The sequence below is a fragment of the Lynx canadensis genome, chromosome B3 (genome assembly GCF_007474595.2).
Source record: "Lynx canadensis isolate LIC74 chromosome B3, mLynCan4.pri.v2, whole genome shotgun sequence".
NCBI classification, from domain to species: domain Eukaryota; kingdom Metazoa; phylum Chordata; class Mammalia; order Carnivora; family Felidae; genus Lynx; species Lynx canadensis.
In genome coordinates, this window is record NC_044308.2 from 146,020,516 (window position 1) to 146,033,056 (window position 12,541).

The window sequence follows — 12,541 nt, forward strand, 5'->3', positions numbered from 1 at the left end:
CCTTGTAACACAAAAGCCAATCAGATTTTTAATTGAGAAGTGACGTGTTCTCTTTCGGACATACGAGTTTGCAGCCCATCGTTTGCTTACCTCCGTGTGCCATCGGAACCGTCATTATTATCCTGTGAGCCGAAGTGGCACAAACGGGTTGTCAGAGCAGATGCTGGTCGGTTGCTGGGTCATGTGAGCTTCTGAGGTGAGTTTGCTTTTATTTCCAACATTATCTTGTTTGGGATGTAGCTCACCCAGCTACTGTGAGCTTGGGAAGGACTGGGTGTCCCAGCCACACACGGGGCGGGGGTCCTGCTTAATGCTCCTCCCACACACGCACTTCTTTCTTTAATTTTTTTTTCAACGTTTATTTATTTTGGGACAGAGAGAGACAGAGCATGAACGGGGGAGGGGCAGAGAGAGGGAGACACAGAATCGGAAACAGGCTCCAGGCTCCGAGCCATCAGCCCAGAGCCTGACGCGGGGCTCGAACTCACGGACCGTGAGATCGTGACCTGGCTGAAGTCGGACGCTTAACCGACTGCGCCACCCAGGCGCCCCACTTCTTTCTTTAAAATATTTTTTAAATTTAAAGTTTATTTTTTTTTGAGAGGGAGAGAGAGAGAGACACATGAGAGAGAGCATGGGAGGGGCCGAGAGACAGGGAGACAGAGAATCCCAAGTAGGCTCCACTCTGTCAGCACAGAGCACAATGTGGAACTCGAACTCACAACCATGAGATCATGACCTAAGCCGAGATCGAGTCAGATGCTTAACCCACTGAGACCCCCAGGGGCCCCCCACATGCTCACTTCTTTGGGGTTTATGTCCTCCAATAATGCCAGAAAGACTCGTGGGGAAGAAATAGCTGGGGTCAGAGGCTGTGGCCAGCCTGGTGGTGCTCATGGGCGGGCTTGCGTCTCTACACACTGCTCTATGCATTGACACAGTCACACACAGCATGCATGTGCCACACTGGGTATTTTTGTGCATAAACGGGACACACACACACACGTATGTGTGACTTGTTTTTCCCACGTAGGAGCGTCCCCTAGAGCTCCTTCAGTGCGGTGTCCCTGTGAGCAACAGCACATCTCTCTAACCTGTTCCTTTGAATGGTCCGTGCTATCAGGCATCATTATTACTTGGACCATACGCACTGTTTCCATTTTCCGGCTGCTCTTGTGTATTTTACCATCCGTAGGACGTATTTGTATTACACTGAATATACAGGTTACCGAAACAGGATTGTCTGCCTCTGTGGTAGGAAGTTTTCCCACTGAGGATGATGAGGTGGTCCCTATTCATGCTCTCTGTGCCCCTGATCTACTGAACCCTTGCTGATGTCCCAGGACCTGTGAGAGACTGGGCCCCCAGACCCACAGCCTGGCATCAGAAGGCAGCACAGCGAGGCTCTTTCCTCCCCCGTATATCAGCACCAGAGGGAAGACTCCTGGAAAAGAGGGTGAGTGGGACAGGAGCTGGGAATGGGGCCCCACAAGCAATTAGGGGCCAGGCTGAGACAGTCCATTTCCCCAGAGACGACCAGGGCTGGTGGGGGGAGCTGGTGGGGGCTCACTCTCATAGCAGCCTGTCTGGAGACCCTTGTTGTCTCCAGGGGTTCAAGAGCTCAAAGCTGGCAGGGCAGCCAGGACACCATCCCGGGGGACCCCACCCCAGCCTGCCTCCCACCCTCCAGGCAACACCTGTCACAATAGGCATGCCACAGTGGCAGGGATGCAAACGCGCCAGTGGAACAGACGCCCCGCCTGAACAGTACATGGTCCACAGCCTGCAAAAGTACCCCAGGCCTGACACTCAGCTAGAGATGTAGTGGATGAAACCTCCAGGATGCAGTAAAACAGTGCCCATCATTCCAGCAATCAAGACAATCTAACTTGAGGAAAAAACCAGTCAAATGACAGCAACAGTCAGGTGAATTCCATGTTGTAATTATATGGCGATGTTTTAGAGCCGGAGAGCCAACTGGTGGTCGCCAGAGTGGAGGTGGTGGTGGTGGTGGGGTGGGGGGAGGCGGGGACAGGTGACAGGGATGGAGCAGGGTGGTGTAGGGAGGTGCTGAACCACTGCGCTCACTCCTGAAACTAATGGGACACTGTACGTTAACTACACTTCAGTAAAACACACACACGAGATGCCTCAGAAATTAATCACAAATTTTATTGAAGCAAATGAAAAAAACCAGAAAGTGGAAGCAAAGAAGTAGAATCTATAAAAAAGAATCAGAACTTACAGAACAGGAAAACACAGTCTGTGCTGGGCGGACACTAGAGCAGAGACGGAGTGCCCAGTCGGCGGACTTGGGGATGGGACAGTAGAAATGACAGAGAGGAACAGACTTCCCAGAGCAGCCTGGTGGGGACCCGAGGCAAGAACAGAGGTGTCACCCGGTAGCACTGGAGCCCCAGAAGGAGGGAAGGCAGTGGGCGGGAAGACTGAGGAAATAATGACTGAGAAGTTAACACATTTGGTGAAGGATACAAACTTCCAAAAAGCAAAACCGGATAAGCTCGAAGAAACCACAAGACGTTTCACAACGAAGCCTTTGCAAACCAGAGTCCAAGGAGTGGTCTCGAAAGCAGCGAGAGAGAAAGTACATGTCACCTGGGGAGGGTTTCCCATCTGAGGCCGTGGGGGCCACGAAGGGGCTGCACAGGCTTCCCAAGTGCTGGACGTAGAAGGGCTGCTAGTTGTGGGCACCACATCCAGGGAACACGGCCTCTGGGAGCAGAGGGAAGTAGGTATGTGCACGTGTGAAAAGACACTACAGGAATTGCTTGCAGACGTTTCCGTGAGGACCGGCTTTGTGACGTGTTATGTAGCGTTCCTCAGACATTCGGCAAATCAAAGGAGAAAGACTCAAGGGGCTTCATGGAGGAGCAGTGGTGAGACCGGGGGTGTCCACACAACAGGCTTTCTTTTCCTCGAGTTTTACAAATCATATTTGACGATTGAAAGAGAAACCAAACGTTTAAGACAATGTTCTCCACGGGTGGGGAGGGTACAGGGACAGACGGAACGGGTGGTGACTGCTTGCTGGAGGATCTCCCAGTGTCTGTGATGATGCACCTGCTATGAAAAGTTCATGCAAAGACACACATTTCGCTGTAAAGATTTGAAGGCATGTAAACCCAGATGGATCCTAAAATATGTTCAGGTGCCACAGGAAGGCAACAAGGGTGAACAGAGAAATGAAAACTGCAGGAACCAAATAGAAAGCACATGTAAAGAGATTTAAGGCTAATGTGTCAATAATTACTTTCAATGCAAGGTCAGACAGACCAATTAGAAGATAGGTTGGCAAAATGGATCAAAGAGGTGACCTGACTATATACTGCTTGTAGGAAACTCACTTCAGGGAAGCCTGGGTGGCTCAGTCAGTTGAGCGTCTGACTCTTGATTTCGGCTCAGGTCATGATTCCAGGGTCATGGGATCGAACCCCGTGTCAGGCTCCGTGCTGAGCGTGGGGCCTGCTTGGGATTCTCTCTTTTCCTAGCTCTTTGCCCCTCCCATGCTCATGCTCTCTCTTTCTCTCAAATAAAAAAAAAACTCATTTCAAATTCAATGACAGATGGAGATAGAAAGTGGAGGGTTAGAGAAGGTGCATCACATGCCCGGTGAGTATGAGTCCCAGTGGCTGTATTAACATCTGAGAAAGTAGTCTTTGGAGCAGTAGAAGTTACAAGGGTGCAGAGTGACCCTGCTTAAGTCCTTAAGAGGACGCTGCAGAGTGACGGGTCCTCTTACCCGTCCACGGGAAGGCACAACACCCTAAAAGTGCAGCCTCAAAACTGATGAAACCACAATTTTATTATGATCAATAATATCAATGTTATTACCAAATTCTGGTTTAATTTTCTGCTCTTAAGGGACATTGGAATGATGCCATTGAATTTTTATTTACTTACCTGCCATCAACATCCTTCTAAGGGATCTGCATCCCAATTCCCTGTGGTTTTTATGTTCACTGGCGCATTATGATTTTGTTCTCTGTCGAAGACACCACGATCCCAATCCAGAAGTGGGGGTGGCAATGACAAAGTGTTTACCAATTTTTTCTTGTGTTTATGCAAGAAACAATTTGGAGGGGTGCCTGGGTGGCTCAGTTGGCTAAGCGTCTGACTTCAGCTCAGTCACGATCTCGCGGTCCGTGAGTTCGAGCCCCACGTCAGGCTCTGTGCTGACAGCTCAGAGCCTGGAGCCTGCTTCATTCTGTGTCTCCCTCTCTCTCTCTGCTCCTCCCCTGCTTGCACTCCGTCTCTCTCTGTCTCTCAAAAATGAACAAATGTTAAAAAAAAGAAACAGAAACAACTTGGAGAGGTGTATTTTCTACCTGTCTTTGGATTCCTTCTCTCCTACACGTGGTCTGGTGGCTTCTAGGGTTGACCTTCTGGCGGTCTCCTGTCTTGTGCACAAGGAAGATGGAGGCTGGTGTCTGAGGTTAGAACAGGGAGGCCTGCGATGTGGAGGAAACATCTGTTGGGGATGTGAGGGGGACCACGTGTTTGCGAAGGAAGGCCTGGCCAGTGGCATCACCTGCCACAGGGCGCCTCCTTGGATGAAGCCCGGTGACATTGGGTGTCTTGGTTCAGTGCTATTGTGATGACAGAGGATGGCAGAGATGGTGTCACTGGGAAGGGTGGAAATTCATGCGACAAGTCAGCATGAGTTCCAGCAGGGGACTTGGAGGGGATGCGTGGGGTTGGGTACAACCAGTCTGCTGTGTGCTTGTCTGGCAAGGGACATGTGCACCCTATGTTTATAGCAGCACTATCGACAATAGCCAAAGTATGGAAAGAGCCCAGATGTCCATCAACAGATGAATGGATAAAGAAGATGTGGTGTATATATATATACACAATGGAGTATTACTAGGCAATCAAAAAGAACAAAATCTTGTCATTCGCAACTATGTGGATGGAACTGGAGGGTATTGTGCTAAGTGAATTTAGTCAGAGAAAGACAAATATCCTATGACTTCACTCATATGAGGACTTTAAGATACAAAACAGATGAAACATAATGGAAGCAAATATAATATAAAAATAGGGAGGGAGACAAAAACATAAGAGACTCTTAAATATGGAGAGCAACAGAGGGTTGCTAGAGGGTTTGTGGGAGGGGGTATGGGCTAAATGGGTAGGGGGCATTAAGGAATCTACTCCTGAAATCAGTACTGCACCATATGTTAACTAACTTGGATATCAATTTAAAAAGCAAAATAAAATTTGAAAATAAAAAAAAAATAAAAAAGAATTGAAGGGAGGGATGAAGAGTTTCCCAGACAAAGAAAGCTACAGGAGCTCATCACCACTAAAATAGTCCTGCAAGAAATATTAAAAGGACTTCTTTAAGCTGAAAAGGAAGAGTGCTAGTTAGTAATAACAAAACATATGAAAGTATAAATCTCACAGGTAAAGAAAAATATATATTAAAGGTAGTGGGATAATCACTTATAAAGCTAGTAGGAAGTTTGAAAGAGGAAAGTAGCAAAAATAACTGTAACTACATAATTACTGGGGGGACACACAAAATCAAAAGATGTGAAATGTAACATCAAAAACATAAAACATCGGGGTGCGGGTGGGTGGCCCAGTCAGCTGGGCATCCAACCTCAGCTCAGGTCATGATCTCACCGTTAGTGAGTTCTGTGCTGACCATGCAGAGCCTGCTTGCGATTCTCTTTCTCTCCCTCTTTCTCCACCCCTCCCCTGCTCATGCTCGCTTGCTCTGCCTCTCTGAAAATAAATAAATAAACATTTTTTAAACACATAAAACACGGGGGAATAAAAATATAGACTTAGAATGTGTTCAAGCTTAACCTTGTTATCAACGTAAACTAGACTTATAAATACAGCTTTCATATGTAAGCCTCAGGGTAACCACAAAGCAAAAACCTGTAGTAGATACACAAAAAGCAAAGAAAGGGAATCTAAACATAACACTAAAGCAAGTCAACAAGCCACAAGGGAAGGGAGTAAGATAAGATGAAATGAAAATAGAAGAACTACAAAAACGACCAGAAAACAACGAACAAGATGGCAATAAGGACAAGTCTATCAATAATCACTTTACAGGTAGATGGACGACTCCGTATTTCCGAGGTGACAGTTTTCTTCAGACTGCTCTTAGCTCTGCTAGGTAGAAACCAGACACCAGCAGTGGAGGGAACACCCTGAGGTGGAGCCCTAAGTCCTTGAGTGGACAGACAGAGAGGAGCTGCAGGTGAGAATACACGAGCTGCACATTAACACCCCAGGGTCAACATCGTGACCTTGTTGCTCCCAAGACCTGGAGGCTGACAAAGAGCCACAGGTGCAGAGCTTGTGATGTCCTCCTCCACCTCCACCCTAAGGTAACCCTTAGATTCATCACAATGCATTTGCTTTGTGGGACAGCCCCTTCCTATGGAGAAAGCCTGCCCTGAGGTTCCCTACAAACCTTGTAGGGTCAAAAACTCCCCCTCCCAACCTGTGGAGTGATTGGAAACATCTCCATTAAAGACCACCCCTCTGTCCACCCCAGCCCCTCCCAGCCCAGAGAGACCCATATCCAACCCAAAGTAACCTGGGACCAATCTGCACCTTGAGAATGCACTTTCCAATTAATAAACTGCTTTGCACTTGCTGCTTTCCTCCTGGCCGTCTTAATTTGAGCTCAGATCCCCATGTAAGGAATCCAAGGACCCAGATCTCCATCCACAAAACACTGACTACCACACCAGTAACAGCTCCAATGTGGTCAAAACCAAAATCCCAAAAGAATTTTAACTGTATGGAAATTTAAAGGCCAGTTCTAAAATTTATAGGAAAGTGTACATAGCTTAGATTCTTCGGGACAATCCTGAAGAATGTCGGGTTAGTCGTGCAGATGGATTCCGGAACATACCAAGAGCATGTGGTATGAAGACTGGTGTTGGCAAGAGGCAGACACAGAGTTTGTTTTTCTTTTGCTGTGTTTAACATTTTTTAAGTAGGCTTCATGCCCAGCATGGAGCCCAATGTGGGGCTTGAACTCACAACCTTGAGATCAAAGCCTGAGCTGAGATCAAGAGTCAGATGCTCAACCGACTGAGCCACCCAGGCACCTGTCTTTTGCTGCTTTTGAGTCTCTCTTTAACTTTTGACATTTTATTTATAATGCGTCTTGGTGTGGACCTCTCTTGGTTCATCCTATTGAAGATCTCTGTGCTTTCTGGACCTGGATGTCTATTTCCTTCCTTAGATTAGGGAGGTTTCTAGCCAATATTCCTTCAGAGAAGTTCTTGGCCCCTTACTCTTTCTCTTTTTCCTTCTAGAACCCCTAAAATGTGGACGTTAGTCTGCTTGATATTGTTCCTATCTTCATTCTTTCAAATTCTTTTTTTCTTTTTGCTTCTGTTTGAGTGAGTTCCACTGCCTTGCCTCTGGTATCTACTGTTCCTCCTCGTCTGCTGTTGAACCCACTAGGGTATTTTTCCGTCCAGTTACTGTATTCCTCACTCTGTGACTTCTGTTTGGTATTTCCTACATTTTCCCATCTCTTTGTTGAAGTTCTCCCTGTGTCCATCCATCCTTCTCCCTGGTTCAAAATCTTTATGACCATGACTTTGAACTCTGTCAGGTAAATTACTTATCTGTTTCATTAAGGTTTTTTTTTCTTGAGGTTTTATCTTGTTATTTCATTTGTAAAATATTCCTTTGTTTTGTTTTGTTTTGTTTTGTTTTGTTATGTTTTTGCTTGACTCTCTGTGTTTGTTATTATATATCAGGGAAAACAGCCATCTCTCCCACTATCCAAGGAGTGGCCTCATGTAGGAGAAGAAACTTATCTTTAAATTCTGCCCAGCTCTTGGTTGCTTCTTCAGCCTTTGTGATAGTCCAAGCAGTCAGACTTATTCTTGGTAGTCCCCAGTTGCTGATGATAACTTGAGACCTGTGAGTGCTCCCAGGACAAGACCTCAGTCAGCACCTAGTTTCAGGCTGAATGGAATCCAGGCACTCAGGCAAACAGCTTTTGAACTTTGTAAATACATACTGTCCTGTGGGACTACAATTGTACACCCTGCTGTTCTCCAGACTACTGTCCCCTGGATGACGGTACAGATGTGGAGCTCCAGATGAGTGTATAAGCTCCCTTCTAAGAGATACTGGTGAGAGCTGTAGCCTCCAGACATGTAGGGGTTCTGAAGCCTGGTCCTCACACTGAGGCTTCCGGACAAGTAGATAGATCTCTTGCACAGAGAGACTTGGGGTGTGTTTCAATCTGCTGTCTGTGTGGTGCCCTGGTGTGGTAATATGCCAAGACCATTCTCATTGTTATGGTCCCAAGGGACCCAGGAATGCAAACCCTCTGGCTTCTTGTGCTCATGGGGTGTCCCCTGTGCTGCTGCTGCAAACATTGGGGGCTAGACATAGGTAAAGGTTCCCCTCCAGGAGCTCCCGGAACTGTGGAGCATGGCAGAGGGAGGGTGTGTGCACCCATTGGCTTGTGCAAGGTGCAGAGAGCACACAAGGGACTCAAAGGGACTTCCTTCATGCCTCTGTCCCAGGAGAGAATCCCCACAGGGCCCTGTCCCATCACCAGGTGCTTTAAGATTAGCAAATGAGTCTCCTACACATGTGTTTTGGACACTTTCCAGGCTGCTGGTTCTGTTCTGCACTTGGGGACAAGTGAGTCTATGCACCAAATACTTGCTAAGATTTGGAGAAACTGGGTCTCTCATACACTGCTAGTAGGGATGCAAACTGGTGCAGCCACTCTGGGAAATAGTTATTTTTTATTATTTATTTATTTATTTATTTATTTATAAAACAAAACATTATCGTTTGAACCAGCATCCAGCTCACCAGCATTAATTCCAGAGAAAGGAAAACTTATGCCCATAAAAAACCTATATACACTTATGTCCGCAATAACTTTGTTTGTAATAGTTTCAAACTGGAAACAACCAGGATGTTGTTCACTGGGTGAAGGGTTAAGGATGCCCCAGTGTATCACACAGTGGAACACAACTCAGAAATAAATAGAACTGCTGGTTCATGCAGCAGGCTGGATGGATCTTGAGCATGTTATGGTGAGTAAAGAGAAACAGTCCCCAAGTGTGAAATACTATATGAGTCAGCTTACATAACATTTTTGAAATCACAAAATTATGTGTATGGAGAACAGATTAGTGGTTACTAAGGGTTAGGAGTGGTGGTGGGTGGTGGGAGAGGGGGCAGATGTGACTTTAGGAGGAGAGCATGAGGGGTGCCTGGGTGGCTCAGTCGGTTAAGTGTCCGACTTCGGCCCAGTTTGTGAATTCGAGCCCTGTGTCAGGCTCTGTGCTGACAGCTTGGAACCTGGAGCCTGCTTCGGATTCTGTGTCTCCCTCTCTCCTTCTGCACCTCCCCAGCTCATGCTCGCACTCTGTCTCTGTCAAAAATAAATAAACTTAAAATAATAATAAAAAAAAAGAAGGATAGCATGAGGGGGATCTTCCTGGTGATGATCTCCTGCACCTTGTCTGAGGTGGTGGCTACACAAATCTACACATGTGTAAACATGACATAGAAACACACACACACACACACACACACACACGAATAAATCATTACATTACTCAAATTTCAATCATGAGATTCCTCTGAGAGACTTGGGAGTTATCAACTGATCCTCACTTCAGTAGACCCTAGTGCCTCAAAGTTTACAATAAATGTTATCACTTTACTCTCCAGGTTGCTTAAACTTTGCTAAGAATTTAAAGTGAATACGAAGTATAAGTGAATAGGGATATTCTCAGAAGTAACAAATTATTATACCTTGCCTACTCCCAGAAGGAATTATTCAAATATAATAAATATTCCTTGAAATTGAATGGAACTCATTTTGGATTGGCTTTTAGAAAATAATATGAGCTAATATAAATTTAAAATAAACTCAAAGATTTCAAGAACAAAAAAAACTTGCTGTTTAAGCTATAAAAAACACTGGTTCTTGAAGAAAAATTATGCTTGCTCAACCTTAACTTGGAAAGAAAAGAAATGACTTAATTATGATTTAAACTAATCACTTAGCTTACCAGGTACAAGATAAGAAGTGGGAGAATGGAACAGAACTGTATTTTTAACAACTTAAATTAGTTACAAATAAGTTTTATAATTTTACAGAAAAACATGAACACAATAATCCTGCTCAGGATGAGTCTTTCGGAAAGTTAAGCTAGTTGAATGGCTCTGGTTTAGGAAGAGACCTCAGCCTTCTTGATTTTAATACATCATAAAAATAGTATTAAAGTCCTATTGGGGTTCATTGAGGTGCTTGGATTTATAGATTCATGTCATATCAGTTTGGGAAGTTTTTGGCCTTTATTTCTTCAAATATTGCCCTGCCCCTTTTTCTCACTCTTCTCCTTCCATAATGCACATGTTGTTTCTTTTGAAGGTGTCCACAGGTCCTTAGGCACTGCTTACTTTGCTGATCCAAGGACTTGATGATGTCAATGATCTTATCTTCAAGTTCACAGATTCTTTTTTCTGTCTGTTCAAATCCACTCTTGAACACTTCTAGTAATTTTTCATTTCTGTCATGGTATTTTTCAGCTCCAGAATTTGATTTCTTTTTACCATCTCTCTCTCTTTTCTTGATTTCTCCTTTCATTCACACGTTGTTCTCCTGTTTCCTGTAGTTCTTTGTTTATGTTTTTCTCTTGTTCGTGGATTATATTTAAGTTGTCTTAAAGTCTCTATCTGGGAAGTAAACCAATATTTGGACTTTCTTAAAGACAGTCTGCCAATTTATTTTTTCCTGTGAGTGGGCTATACTCTTCTCTTTCTTTACATACCTTGTGATTTTTTTTTGTCTTTGAAAGCCAGACTGAATATTATAATATGGTAATTCTGGAAATCAGATTCTTTGCCTTCCCTTTGGTTTTCTTTTTTCCCCTTTGGATTGCTGAAGGATGTAGTAGTCCATCTGTCTAGTGAGTTTTCCAAGCTATCATTATTATTATTATTAATTTGCAAAGACCATATTCCTTGTCATGTGTGGTAGCTGAAGTTTCTGTTTCTTTAGCTCATGGTCCACATGCCAGGAGCTAAACAAACATTTGAAAAAAAAATAAACAACCAGAAAATAAAGAAACATATCCCCAAACATCTCTCTCTCCCTTTGCAGATTGGCTCTGTCTTGGGTTCTCCAACACTTAGCTGGTGAATCTGCCACTGAATCTAAGGATTAGCCCAAGGTGAAAACTTGGCATCTTATCAGGACTTTTCTGAGCATGCATTTTGCTTTGGTCATGTATGCAGCTTTCAAAATTCCCTCATATACATGGATGCCTTTTAATGGGTGCTTTTGAATGTCCTAATTCCCCAAAGACTCTCCCCAGATTTTCTTCCTATACCTTAGACAGTCTATTGTATGTTTTGACCATATCTTTTCTCCAGGCATCTGCAAGTCATTGGTTGTCTTGCAGTGTTTTCAAGTAATGCCCACTGCTTTTAGGGCTTGAGTTTGTGTCAGGTGGAACAGAGATAAGCTCTCCATGTCTGTCCTTCCTGTGGCTCCGGATGCATTAGAACAGGCAGAATATGCTTTGTTCTGTTCTTTCTGGAATCAGGGGCCAGGGACTCACACTGGGAACATGGATCACTCTTACTTCAAAATTGCTGTTATGCTGGTATGGGCAAGTAGAAACACTACAAAGCTTTACTTCTGTTTCTGAGTTTCCTTATATTTGATTCAGTGTTTTCCTGGGTGCTTCAAATCTTTGACAGTTTTCAAGTCTGACAATGGTAGTTCTGACCGTTTCTGCTTGCTTTTTTGATGTTTTTGTAGGAGAATGAGAGCTTACTCTACTATTCTGTCACTGTCATTCACTCTCAGTGACTCACTTTGAACAAATAGAGACTGGAAAGGGAAAGTTGTAACACTATTAGACTCATACTATCTGTAGAAGAAGAGGTGAGAAAGTGGAAGGTGAGTGAGCAGAGACAGAAACAATGGCCCAGTTTCACTCAGTTACTTTGGTATATGGTAAGATGATCTCGTGTTCTAGGGAAAGTAAGATTTCTGTTATCTGGAAGATCACAAGACACACACATTAAAAAGAGGTGATTTTTCCTTCGCTTAATAGATGTGTTCCAGGAGTCTTTGTTTAGCATCTGACCCCAGACCTCCACATCCCAAGCGTGCTGTTTCTGTGACTCTGGGAATTCTACTTTAATTTTTTTAAAGCTTTATTTATTTTTGAGAGAGAGAGAGAGAGAGAGAGAGAGAGACAGAGCATGAGAAGGGGAGAAACAGAGAGAGGAAGACACAGAATCTGAAGCAGGCTCCAGGCTCTGAGCTGTCAGCACAGAGCCTGATACGGGGCTCAAACCCACGAACTGTGAGATCATGACCTGAGCCGAAGTCGGACACCTAACCTGACCGAGCCACCCAGGTGCCTCTGGGAATTCTAGTTTAAAAGAATCACAGATTAATGGTTGTCAGGGACTGGGAGGAGGAGGGAATGGGGAGTTAATGTTTGATGGGTACGGGGTTTCTTTATGGGATGATCAAAAT